General features: G+C 41.9%; 1 protein-coding gene across 1 annotated transcript in view; it reads left to right on the top strand.

The window, feature by feature from the left end:
• TMEFF1 (transmembrane protein with EGF like and two follistatin like domains 1) overlaps positions 1-13,405 on the top strand; it is a 125,481-nt gene that overhangs the window by 99,705 nt on the left and 12,371 nt on the right. The gene's annotated exons all lie outside the window — the stretch shown is intronic.

Genomic DNA, 13,405 nt, shown 5'->3' with positions numbered 1-13,405 from the left:
AGTGATATTAACTGTCTGTTTAGACTTAGATTACATCAGGCTCTGTTAACATAGATTGCCTTCACAAGGTTAATTTTGACAAGTCACACAGAAAGTCACAGACTTGCTTAACTAGAATTTAGGAGTTGTCTTCTTTTTTTTCCTAAAATCAAAACAGTTATTTACCTGGCAGAAACAAGATGGGATTGAAATCTTCTGTTTGGGAAACTCTAGTAGAGCACCCCATAAGAATGCTTTTTACATCTTATTTTTACTCCCTTTCCTGTTGGGTTTCAACATGTTTTTTAACCTCATAAAATTATATCATGATAGATAAAATTATTGGCAGCACAAGTACCTTTCATCAGACTTGTATAAACACTGCTAGGTTCATATTATTATTTAATTCAATTTTGCACCATATTACAACCACTATCACGCCTAGTTCTAGCAAATCACACAAACACCCTAATTTCATAAAAATATTCTGTCTTGATTTTCCTTTTTAAGGCATGAGAATGGCCACCGTAACTTTTTTGGGTAGTGGGGTAAAGTTTACTGAACCACAAACAAAAAGTACATTTAGTTCCATTCAAGTAGACTTCTTAGGCCTGGATAGCCCTTGCTTGCACTCTGTGATGTTAAAACACTTTATTAAGTGAACCACGTGATTACAGAAGGCATTTTAAGAGGCTTTTGCTTCATGATAGTAACTGAATGAGTTAGCTGAACTGTCTCCTAATGTTGAGAGTCCATATTCAATCTCAAGCCATATTCATGAGATGCTGTCTAATATTTACAGTAAATATACAATTACGCATTTTTCATCCTCTTTTCCAAACCGTGCAATCTGAGACCTTACAAACATCAGCTCCTTCTGCTCCGAGCGCTCTTGAGAAGCAAAACGGTATCTGTACGCCTGTTTTATGAATAGAGAAACTAAGTTATGGATAAAATGATTAGTGAATTGGTGGAAGGGGAGACATCCATGCCACAAAGTGTTGAGTGGTTTGAGGTAAATGAGCTGTCATTAATGAGAAATCTCAGGACCTGCCAACAGGTCAGCCACAACAGCCTGGACCACAGAATAGGCAGATTTTCCCCCAATAACGGAAAGATCCTCCTTAAGACAGTTTTATTCCATACGGACTGTGGTTCGTCTTTTGGGCCTGGAAAGACGTGGGAGTCCTATGCAAAAAATGATGGCACCTGATAGTTTCAGTGAAAACTGTAGGATGATTCTTGCAACAAAGAAGCAGGAGCAAGATCACTTGGCATTTCCTGATTTTTAGAGTTGGACTTGCTGATGTCTCAGCAAGTCCTTTCTTCTCAGAGGTGGACAGTGATAGCGTGAGGGGCAACAGGCACATGTCGGAGCGCCTGTCTGATTTGACATAATGGAAAATGTTTCCACCATGAGGGTGGTCGGACACTAGAACAAGGTGTCTGGTGAGGCAGTGGAGTTTCCATCCATGGAGGTGGTCTGGACTTGATCAGACACAGCCCTGGGCCAACTTTCAGCAGGGGCTTGGACTAGATGACCTCTACCCATCCATTCAAGCCTAAATTATTCTGTGATTCTGTGTAGTTACCGAATCTTGGTGCTTTTTAAAAGCAAATTTAAACAAGTTCAGCTGTACACAGCTGAGATGCACTCCATATTACAAGATAGTGGTTTTAATTTTTTGTTGCTCTTAAATTGTATTTTCCCCTTTGAAAAACTTAGGCATTTTTAGTTTTCGTGCTTGGCATTAAAGCATTATGGCTGTCTCTGATCAAAGTTGCTACATATGCTTTTATTACACGAGATCACACATAGTCTGAAGAATTCAGGCTTTGCACAGAGGTTTAGATCTGTATCTTCATTTTGTTTGATTTCTCAGAAACATTATCTATCTAAACCAGAAGTGGTTACAATGCATAGTAAATTGAATGCAAAAATATAAACAACTTTATAATTTCCACTGCCTCTGCAAAAATTTTCAACGTTGATTTTAAGTGGACTGATTGAGACAAAGAAGTGAAGTCTGAGGAGACGGTTGTCATAAACAGCATACTTTTAGAAAATTAATGTTCAACTGTATGCAAATCAGTACTTTCTTTCTTTATATAAATGCAAAAAGGAATCAGGTTGAGGAAGCATCACAGAAATATATTTCTCCATATTTTTTTTCTTTTCTCATACAACTTAGAAGTTTTTTAAAGAGTTGTTGGTTTATGGGCAGGCTTTTCAAGAGCATAGAAAATCACTTGTGGATGCACTAGTCTAAAGTTGCATAAAGGTGTACTATGCCATATTGTCCATACAGTGCTTTGCTGCAGGTCTGTGGTAACAGGATGCAGACAACAGGTTTCACATGGATTGGCTGTGATTTTTTTTCCCCGCTAGTGACAAAACTGAAACACAGTTGTATATGTCATGGGAAAAGCTGCTGCCTGAGACCGATCGGTCAGTACCTCCCTTTCTACCCTGCCCATCAAAACGTCTCTCTGGCTGGAACCTTCCTCCGCTGTGTTGAAAAGGCAACGTATTACGCACAATGGTGCAAAACGTGTAGCGAGGGAGTGAAAAAGGACACGTGAGGTTGGTAAATTTAAACCTTTCTGTGGGAAACTGGCCAGCAGCCTGAAGACATAGGAGTATGAGGGTAGTGTGTGCTTTCTGCTGGAATTTTGAATTGGAAATGAAGTCGGGTTGCGAAGTGGAGATGGAGGTGGCAGCACAAAGCTCGGGGCCACCTAGAGCTGATGGGGTAAATCCTGTAGGGCACCAACCCAAACACATATGGTTTGCTGTTGATATACTCTGGGGTAACCAGACTGCAGTTTTTTTGTAGTACACACTGGACTTTTCAGTTATACTGATTGTTCATGTGAGAGAGAGAAACAGACCATCCTATCAGTACACAATCAGAAGATGGTATACCGATAATATTGAAACACTTAAAATAATACAGAATGAATGCAAAACAAATGAAAACAGATGTGCTTGTAAAATCATTTTCATCAGTGTAGCACTTAAATCAACTCTTTCGTCAATGAAGGCAGTGTATATAAATATTTGTAATACTGTTGTGTCTATTAAGGACTCCAAGTGATTTTTTTTTTTAAACTCAGATAAATAATGTTCAATGTAATTATTTATAAAGCTTCTAAACAACATGATGCCTTAGCTTACTGCATATGATTGAAACTGAAATTATTATTTACAGGCCTTTGAGAGCTGAATAACTTTTTTTTTCTTTTTTTTTCTTTTTTTTCTTTTTTCTACAATAGCCACTTGCAACACTGGCAAAGAAACTGTAACATAAACTTACTTGTGGTTTGGGGTTTTTTTATATTGTGATTAGAAAGGTGGGCTCTTAAGTATATATATTTCTTCATAAGACTTCAATTTTCAAATGGTCTCAATTTCCGTATGTTTTTTTAAGGCTTCTTACTATTATCTGGTCATTTTTTCCATAAGTCTCTTCTTATACATACAAGAATTCATGCTCAGAGTAAGGGAAAACATTTTAATACTTATACATGAAATATAAATAATATATGTATTATATATTTATACTATTTTACTGTTAAGATTTAAAATAAACTGAATTAATTGTAGAATAGGGGCTTCATCTCACATTTTTTCTTCAAATGTGAAGTGTCTTTCCAAAATAAAAAGTTGTACTACTTATGAGGAGTTATATTCGCTGCGCTTGCATTGTTTGTGTGGGGTGTCTCTTGCCTCTTGCATGCCAAAGCACTGCTAGATAACAGAATAAAACAAAATGCCAACATCTAGTAAGTGTCAGAAGGAATGTTGCTTTAAAAGGCATTTTAAAGTATGTTGTAACTTCAGGAAAATAATATCCAGAATGAAATCGTGAACTGTAGAATAATTTAGGTTGGAAGGGATCTTTAGGGGGTCGTCTGGTCCAGGCTCCCTCCCTGCACTGCAGCCAGGGCTAGATCATTCAGGTGGCTCAGAGGTTCTCCAGGAGAACTCTGACCATCTCCGTGAAGGGGGATTTGACATCCGGGCATCTGTTCAAGAGCTGAACTGCTCTCACTTTGAGGAATAATTTCCTTGTGTTCAATCAGAATTTCTCTTGCCGCAACTTGCGACTGTTGTCTTTCGTCCCTCTGCTGTGCATCTCTGGGAAGAGCCTCCCTCTGTCTTCTCGATAGCCCCTCTTAGGTAGTTGGTGACAGCAATCAGTCATCTCCTTAGCCTCCTATTCTCCAGGCTGAACAAGCCCAGTGCCCCCAGCCATTCCTTACACAGCACACACTCCGGCCCTCTACCCATCGCGGTGGCTCGCCACTGGACCCTCTCCAGCTTCTCAAAGTATTCGCTGTTACTGGAGGGTCACAAAACTGGACAGAGTGCTCCAGATGGGACCTCATGAGCGCTGAGTGGAGGACAACAGTCATTTCCCTTGCTCTGCTGGCAACCCTCCTGTGATGCAGCCCCCCAGCCTGCTGCTCCCTTGGACCCTCAGGTCTTTTTCTGCAGAGCTGCTCCCCTGCCAGTCCACCCCCAGTCCGTCCTGTGGCTTTCCCTTCATCTTCAGACTTCAGGAGGTTCCTCCATCTTGTCAAGGCCCCACCTGAATGGTCATATTGCCCTCCATCTTCTGCTCAGTAACAACCTTCCTTTCCTTCGGTCCCTAAATGGCTGGAATAAATTTCATTAATTTTAGTTTAAAATATCATTTTTCTTCTTCCCTTTTTTTTTTTTTTTGGTCTTTGATAAGGAAATCATTAACTTAAAAATAGCCTCACTGTAAAAGTTCAAATGTGTCATGCTCTCAGTTTTACCTATATTTTGTTTTTTAACAGATAAAATATGGAAATGAGATTCTGAGCACACTCAGTCTTTTTTTAATAAGCGTACTATGCTGTCAAAGATCTGCTTTGACTCATAATGTAGATTTTCAAGAAAGATTGACAACTGATCCCCAAGCAGACCTTTCGAGATTAACATTTTACGAGATTTACTTTGGAAAGAAAATGTGTCTCAGCAACATATAGATTCAACTGGCCTGTAATTTACATAGTGTCTGTTTTCACAACGGCCAAACCAGAAATTCAGAAGTGTAAGTATTAACACTTAGAAATACCAATATGGACATTTTAAAGTCCCAGTCTCTGCTTTGTCTGTCTAATTTGTCTTCCAGGGAAAGATTTGGTCTGTTTGAAGTACGGCATGCTGGTTTATACTTACATCTTTTGACTGCTTTTTCACTCATTTACCATAGCCAACAGGGGTTTTTTTGACCTTTTTAGCATATGATACCATATGTAGGTATTCATAAGGAAGGGTACCTTAATCCTGTGTAAATGCAATTCACAGCTTTCTGGTCCAGCAGAAAAAAAATCCTGCGTATCTGTGTGTAAAACAAAACACACAAACACAAACAATAGAGGAAATCAACCTAAACAAGGGATTTATGATTGTGTCATGGGATTACTGAATTATGTAAAATTGGGCTACAGGAAATCCTGATATGAAAGGAATAGTATAATGGTCTCTTCATTATACTGACTATTAAGAAATTGAATAGATCCTAGATGGATAATAATCCAGGCCTGGTTTTTTACTGTATATTTTTAACGATCTTTGCAGCAGTGTGTGCCAAATCTTTGAAGGTTTCTGTTATTCGAGGGTGGAGGGAGGGTTAGGTCGCTCTTGTGAGAGCAAGCATCAGTTCACCATGTATGCTGCTAGAAGCTCACTGCAGGTAGGGACTAAATTTCTACAGTGGTCAGAGAGCGCCATGCCATGAAATTAAAAAAGGGAGTTAAGGGATGGCTGGGAAGTAGCTGAAGCTTATGGTATTTAAAGGGTGTTCTGCATTGCTGGGCAGAAGTAAAGACCAAGAGGGTGTTCAAGCAGGGCACAGAGAAGCTTGTAGATTTGAAATCTACTTTTCTTGCCCTTATCTCCCCAGTGCTATAAAGGTATTTTAAAAAAGACACCAAAAAAACTAATGAAGATTCAGCTCTAGTCGAACAGGTAGAGAAATCACTTTGAAATCCAGGTTTTCTTAGTTCAGGTTTCATCTGGGAGGAATTGCACATGAGGGAAGAAATGTCAAATGAAAGGTAATCCTTCATTTGACATGGTTATCTTCTTAACTGCAATTGCAACACCCCTGCTATTTCAATTCACCTAAATTTATTCTATCAAGCGTACACTTATCCATCTGTGTGCATTTCACACAGTTTGTTTTATTCTAGTGTTTCCATTTTACATTTGTAAACAGATGTGCCAATAAATAGGTGAGTAGCTGAGAAAGCTTAGTGTTGCTGTCGGCTACTGGGAAGGGGTAGCAAGCAGCACTCTCTGTGAGGCCAGGCCGGAAAAATACATTCGTGAGCAAATCCCAGATGGGCACAAATGCAGCAGCCTGATCTGTTGGTTGGAAACGCCGGCCTCTCTCCATAGCCAAGCCCACTCCGCAAATCTGTAATGCTTTTCCCTTCCTTTTTTTTCCTCCTTTCTTTGAATCTACCGTGGTTCTTAAGCGCGCAGAACTTCCAACAAACCACGTACACCCCGAAGCCTGAAAACAAAAAGGAGCCTTGAAATGTGTTCTGATCTCTGGGGACCTAATTAATTTACTGATAGCAGCAAGTGCTCTTACAGCCTGAGCTCGTTTCAAACGTGTCACATCATTTTACTAAACACGTTTTCTTTGTTACACTTAGTAGCCCCTAATAAATGAGTTGTACATTCTCATTTCTTATTTATTAAAACCACCTCAAATTTTTGTTTGGTTTAATTATAGCACTTTGTACTTTCCTGAAATTCAAATGCTTTTCTGTTTAACTAATGGTGTTAATGAACGATACGCATGAAACTTCTAAAAGCATGTTGTCACAGCAAGATGGTGCCTTTTTTCTTAGGATGTCAACTCTCTGATGACGGGTGACAAAATTAAGGGTTTTTTTCTGTATACCCTAGTACATCAGGAAAACACCTGAATACGTCCTGTTGACTTTCCAGGGCTAAGCGAGAGAAAAGATCTGTTGAGGACACTGAGCAGCAACCCTCTCCAGCAAGACATCAACTTGGAGAATTAGCTGCCTGTTTCAATCCTTTTGGTTAAAACCAATAGGGAGGGTATTGTGAAAAAAATACAGCACTCTTGTAGTGCTCTGACTCCTTTTATCCCAGTGTGACTTTTACAACAAGCTGTACAGCAAAAACTTGAAGCACTCATTCACTTTCTCCTGGTATGAAGCGTCAAGCACTTTCAAGATGTCCTTAGTACCTGATTCTGTTAAGTGTCTTTTCCTTAAGTGACTCTCTTCTTCTGAAGGTTGTGCTGATCAGCCACACATCAGGCTGAAGGCACCAGTTGGTAGTTTTTCTTCATTTTCCTGGGGCACCAAGCAGGATCATGTTGTCAAACACATACAAAAGCCAACAGCAGAGCGACGGTGAGGCTCAAGCTGTGGAGTACTCGCTCGGCTCCAAGCGACAGTGGCAAAACACCCAGTACCAACAGTAGGGCTAAGATTTTTGCCATGGTCTTGACTTGTATTGGGATATGATGATTGATTTACCCAACGTGGCACGGATTTGGCAAGCCTGAGTAAAGGCTGGCACTTTCAAAAAGCAACTGAGGGAACAGAGAAGACTCTTCTTGTAGGGATTTTTTTTTTCTTTCATGCAGACTTTGCTGTGCTTATCCTCACTTTTATCAGCTCAAGATCAGCTTCACATGCTAATTTATGCTTGCACCACTGCTGGACATCAGGCAATTGTTCCTGGAAGTTACTCCAAAAAGCAGAAAAAAATAACTGAGAGCTAGGAGAAAGACACTATGAAGTTTAAAAGTACTCTGACATTTTTGTTTTGCAAGCTTTCAAAATAATCACTTTTCTCTGTGAAAATTTGCATGATTTTGGATTTTCTTTTGCAAGATCCTTCCTGATTCACTTGTGGGGTCACTCCCAAGGAATAAACATACCTGTCAGAGCGACATTTGCCTGAGAGACAGGGCTCAAGCTTCTGCGCTGTCTATCCACGTGTGACGCCAGGAGTGTCACTGACTGTGCTCTGCAGGCTGGCTGCTCACCTCATCTCTTGTTGTCCCAAGTTCACCCTCCTGGTCTGCTTGCGGCACGGAAGCAACTCAGACCTAGGTTTGAACCTCAGTTTTTCCACACTAGAAAGTTAAATACAAGATGTTGTTCTGCAGTTATTTATGACTGACATCATCATATGCCATAGTCTCCTTGGATTGTGTCAGCCATCCAATCTCAGACCAGCCTTCAGCATTTGTGAAAATATACTGAGGGGTCAAAATAGCAGTGTTTAAGAGGTTCAAGTCAGTTAATTTCTCACCTAAGAAATTAAGTTTCTATATCTGAGTAGTTTCCTATTCTTACAAATACTGTTGTGTGATAGGTACTATTGTATTCTTTTTTTCTTTTTTTTTTTTACTTTTTTTTATTGCAAACCAGCCATTTTGGTACCTTGTAATTTCATTGTGCGCCTACCTGCTCACACCAGAAAGCACATGCTTACAGCACGCCTCATTTTTATTTCTACTGGTAATTAGGGATGAAAATGCATCTTGCTTCTGTTCTTTTCTATAAGGAATAGAATGAAAATATTACCTAAAAATCAGTGTTAAAAATATTTAAAGCTAGAATCAAAGCTGTGATGTTGTCTCAACAAATGCAGGATAGAGTTTTAATACATCCTTAAAGTGAGTAGAAGTGAGGTGGAAAATTCTGTTCAAAATACCTTTTTTATATGGATTAAAATCCTAACCTAAACCTTGCTGATATAGGCTTTCCAATGCTTCCCATTTTATAAAATCGTCTTCTGTTGCATATTATTTCCCTACTCTCCAACTGTATAGTCTAATATTTTCATGCTGGGTACGTGCTCACATGGAATTGTATTTTATTTTTTAAAAGTTTCAGGTGAAATTGTGTAGTCATGGGTAAGAAGGTAAGAGGCTAAGACCTGCAAGAGGCTAAGATGGGAAGCATACCTCTCGTGCTCAGGGCTGTGTCCTAATTGCCCAGCACGTTGCGGGCTTCCAGAGAACAAAATGTAGCAATACGATCAAAACCTTTGCATCCCTTTGCCCCTGAAGCTAAGTTTTCAGGCTAGTGCCCGTAGCGGGCTGGTGGCCACCAGGGCTACCATTCATCAGTCATTCGGGTCAAGTCGTGCTGGAAAGTGTCCGTAGCCGCACGGCCGAGCTCGGGGAGCTGCACGTGGCATTGCTCTCACAGACCACTGTACATGGACACAGTGCTGGTGGGAGCTGAGGTAGAAATGAGAATAAGTGCTTAAAAGGCAGGATATTTTACAATCAGGGTCTACTCTTTCTCCTCCTGGGTGCCCCTCTTGTGCTCCTCTCCCATATCCCCGCTCCCCTTCACGATCTCAGGTTTTTCCTGCCCTCCCTTCCTGGGCAGCTCTCCATGTTGTCCTGGGACTTCAATTCTGTGTCCAGTTTCAGTCAGCTGTGAAGAAAAACAAAGCCCACAGTCCGTGATGCCTCACACAGATTTTCTTGGCTGCAAAACACAGCCCCCCTTAAGAGTTCTGCCCTTTGGGGCCCCACTTTTAGCTCATAAAGTCTGCTGCGTCTTCTCCCATACTTTGTGTGCTGCTTGTATGGTCCGTGGGATGGTTCAGCCCCATGGGCTGTGCTTGGTAGTCTTGGGCTTTCACTTCTGCCTGGCTTTAGGCTTCAAACTGGCTGGTGGGGGGAATTTGTTCCCCTCAGGAGGCTGGATCTTCTGTCATCTCCTCCTATTGTCTGCCCTCTGTAGCTCTCTGACTTCAGGTTGTAACATATTTTCCGTATTTCATAGCGAGTTCGTTTGGGGATCTTCCAGTACTTTCCTGAGCTGCTTTTTTGTTTCAGTCTGCGGTGGTGGTCCTGTCCTCTTGCAGGGACTCAGCTGCCAGTTTCGATGTGTTTGATGTGCAGCATCAGAGCAGCAACTTGCTCTCCCACAGTTTTACCTTCCTTCACAAACACTGAGCAGTTAAAAACAACTTCCGTTTCATGTTTTCTCTCGAGAGCAGCACTCCCCACATTTCATTGCTCCTGTCTCACAATTCAGCGCTTCCAGCAGGCCTGGCTGTATTTTGGGTCTAGTGCCAACTGTCTATGAGCGAGGACAACTTCACTGCACCCTACACGGACTCTCTGACAGGTACAGGTTTCTAACGTGTGCTCCTGGCTCCCTCTCTGCCACCCTACTGCACCCGCAGAGGCCCTGCTCCCTTCAGAGCATCATCCCCCAGCTATGTCCTCACCTTAACTCGTTCCCTTTCAGCCCTCTGAACGGCTTCAGGCTTTTATGTTGGAATAATGAAGCATAATAGTCTCAATTCTTTTAAGTACATAAGTCCGGTTCAACTGTTCATTATCCCGCAGTGTATTTAAACCAGCTGCTTCTACATGCCAGACAGCTGTACACCAGTAACTGAATGGCCAGGTGAAGGCCAGGTATACCATTTGGCATCATGGTTGTAGGAGAAGTAGCAGCTAATGGCACCAGGCAGGTGGATGTGGTGGGGTGAACGTCCAAAACTGAACCTTTGAACTCCCAAGCTGCAACCAGCACAGACTGGTTGTAAATTTTGGGTAATGTCCGGGCTAAACAAAAGCATCACATCCTGAATCCCCAGGAGACAGAATCAGCAGCTGGGAAGCTGGTCGCGCGGTGCACTTCTGCAAATAGGCTGTTTAAGACTGGGAAACCGAGGGCCTGGGCTCTGGAGAGAAGAGGTGTCCCGAAAGGCAGTGCCTTTGGACAGAAGAAGGGGGGCTGGAAGGAGAACGGCACCGATCCTGGAAGGAGGGGCAGATCCTGGAGATCAGAGGACAGGCATGTGTCCCAGCGGCTGGCCGGGTCTGTCTGGCCAGCGAGGGCCTTACTGGAGCTTTGGTGTGCCTGCAGCCCTCACGCCTGCGGGCAGAAAGCACGTACATCTGCCAGCTGGTCGGGGTCTGTTGTGCCAGAGGGGCCCCGCCTGGGATTTGGTGTGCTCACAAGACTCCAGCAAATCCCAGTATCCAGACTGGCAGCGGGCAAGCGTTTCACTCACTCCCACCCCTGGCAGTGACCAGCTCTGTCCTGCTCCAACGACACAAAGCAGCTGCAAGCCTGTTGCAGCTGGTCAGTGGGCTTCAGATGCTTCACGCTGCCCCAGCCCTTAGGGACATGTCACAAGTCTCCTCTTGTGGATTTTTTTTTTATTTTCCTACTTTTAGATGTAAATTTTAAATGATAAAAAGAAATTTTTGTACATTGAAGAGATGGTTAGAGCTAAGACTGAGAGTGTTTATCAGAAAAACAGGGTCAGGAATTCACAACTACCCCCAAACCAAGCATTTTGCAATGCCAAGAAAGTAAGCGTTTAACATTAGATGTTAAATCTGAACACAACAAAGCATGAAAATGTAAGCAGTTTCCAAGCAGTTCCAACTCCAGCCTGTAATGTTACCATGAGAAAGAAAAAATTATTTTCAAAAGTCACCTTATTTGTCACCAGGAATGACAAAAACCAACAGTAATTATGATGCTACAGACCTTGGATGGTGACTACAGACAGAATTAGAGCTGTTTGGGCATAGAAATACAGATGGAATTGGTCCGGAGGTACATATGAATGTGCTCAAACTTGACAAGGATGGGCGCACGCAGGCAGCCGTGATCCCTGGGAGCTAAGGCTGAGCAAAGGTGTCCATAAGCACATAGCCAGTGTCATACAAATGAGGACTAGCTCTCCGCTCGTTTGTGTCAATAAATGTGCACAACCGCTGAGCCGTGAGCCTTTTATTTGCATATAGTAAATCCTAATAAACCCCTCATTAGGCTTATTAGGCTCATGTGGGAGTGTGTAAACAAAATAGTACTTGCTTTCCTGGGTCTAAGGTTTACAACCATTACCATTTCTAGTAAGAAAAATTATCGTATGTTCATCATGTTGATATTTAGCAGCTTCATGAGTACTTTGAGGTAGGTCCCTAAGTTGTGTGGAGACTAGTACTGGGACAGTTTTTCACTGTCAGTAGATGCACTTAAAAACCCGTTTGTGCTAGAGATGTTCTTTTGTCTAGCAACAATCTGAAGTTCACGGGCATGAAATATTACTGGGAAAATTAGCATCTTTAAACTTACATAACAAAAGGTGCCCATGGACAGAGAGGGAGAGGAAGAGGTATGCTGGCCATCTTCACTGTTTCCGCAGCATGGAATTAGGTTCTGCTGTGAGATTTGTTACTGACTTGAGGCACACATACATCTATTTAATCATTTAATTGTACCTGGAACAGCTGGAAAGAACATAAAAACCTCGGCAAGTTGGTAGCTTGGGGTTTTTTCCTACCCTGTGTCTTACAAGACTGAATCAAGATGAAGCTAGCAGCAGCTCCTAGCAGTCAGACCATGTGCCCCCTGTGTAGAGCTTTCTGGCAAGGAGAGGACTGTCCTCTCCACTGCCACCTCCTCAGACGATGCAGAACAGCTCTTCCTGCTCTCACGGCATCAGGAGGAGCTCGATGGAGAGCTGGACCGGGTGCCCGCCAAGTCTCCCGTTCTGCAGCCACACTCCTTACTTTTCCCAGTCCAGAGGTGGAGCGGAGCTTGCAGAGCAATGTGAAAGATACACAGAAACTTTCACTCAAAACCAGAAGTTCAGTTAAAAAGTAGAATATTAATTAAAATAAACGGGGGGGGGGGGGGGGAGGGGCTTGGAAAGTTAGAAAGTTTTCCTGTGCCATTCACACATGTAAAATTTCAGGACTTTTTGTTGGGGCAACAAAACTATCTAACCAAAACCAGGTAAGTCATAGCCCTATCTAAGTCTTTGGCTGTCCTACATTTGGTGGTTAGGAACCAGCAACATGCTAGGTCTTCATTTTTCCCACTTTTGTTTTACAATCCCTAGTTGCAAATTATATGGAAAATGCTGTGTCTAAAACAACCGAAGTGTTGACTGGATGCAATATGAAGTAATTCAGATCGCATAATAAACCCACTGTTAACTTTCAAAGGTATGAATGAATGTCTTGCTGAAATGACACAGTTAACCAAGCATATTGATTCTGTACAGCCTCTGAAATAGAAAAACTCCTTTTACTGCTTAAAAGAAATGGGTGTCCTTTTCTTTTTGCTTCCCTCTCAGGGATCCTGACACCCCCAAAAAAGTAGAATATTCATCTGGTTTTGTTTACACTTGAGAACAGATGCCACAAACTGTTATATTAATGTAGTAAATCTTCCTGGCAATGTGTTATCAATATTTACGTGTTAATCAATGAGATGGATATCATAGTAAAACTACAAGAAGCATCAATACGTTATTAGAAAGCACACTGAAACACCTATTCATAATTTCGTAAATTCTGCTTGGAAGTCTGAGACATCAATGAATTCTTCAGCATCC

The sequence above is a fragment of the Aptenodytes patagonicus genome, chromosome 2 (genome assembly GCF_965638725.1).
Source record: "Aptenodytes patagonicus chromosome 2, bAptPat1.pri.cur, whole genome shotgun sequence".
Lineage (NCBI taxonomy): Eukaryota > Metazoa > Chordata > Aves > Sphenisciformes > Spheniscidae > Aptenodytes > Aptenodytes patagonicus.
This window is presented reverse-complemented; position numbering and strand designations above follow the sequence as displayed.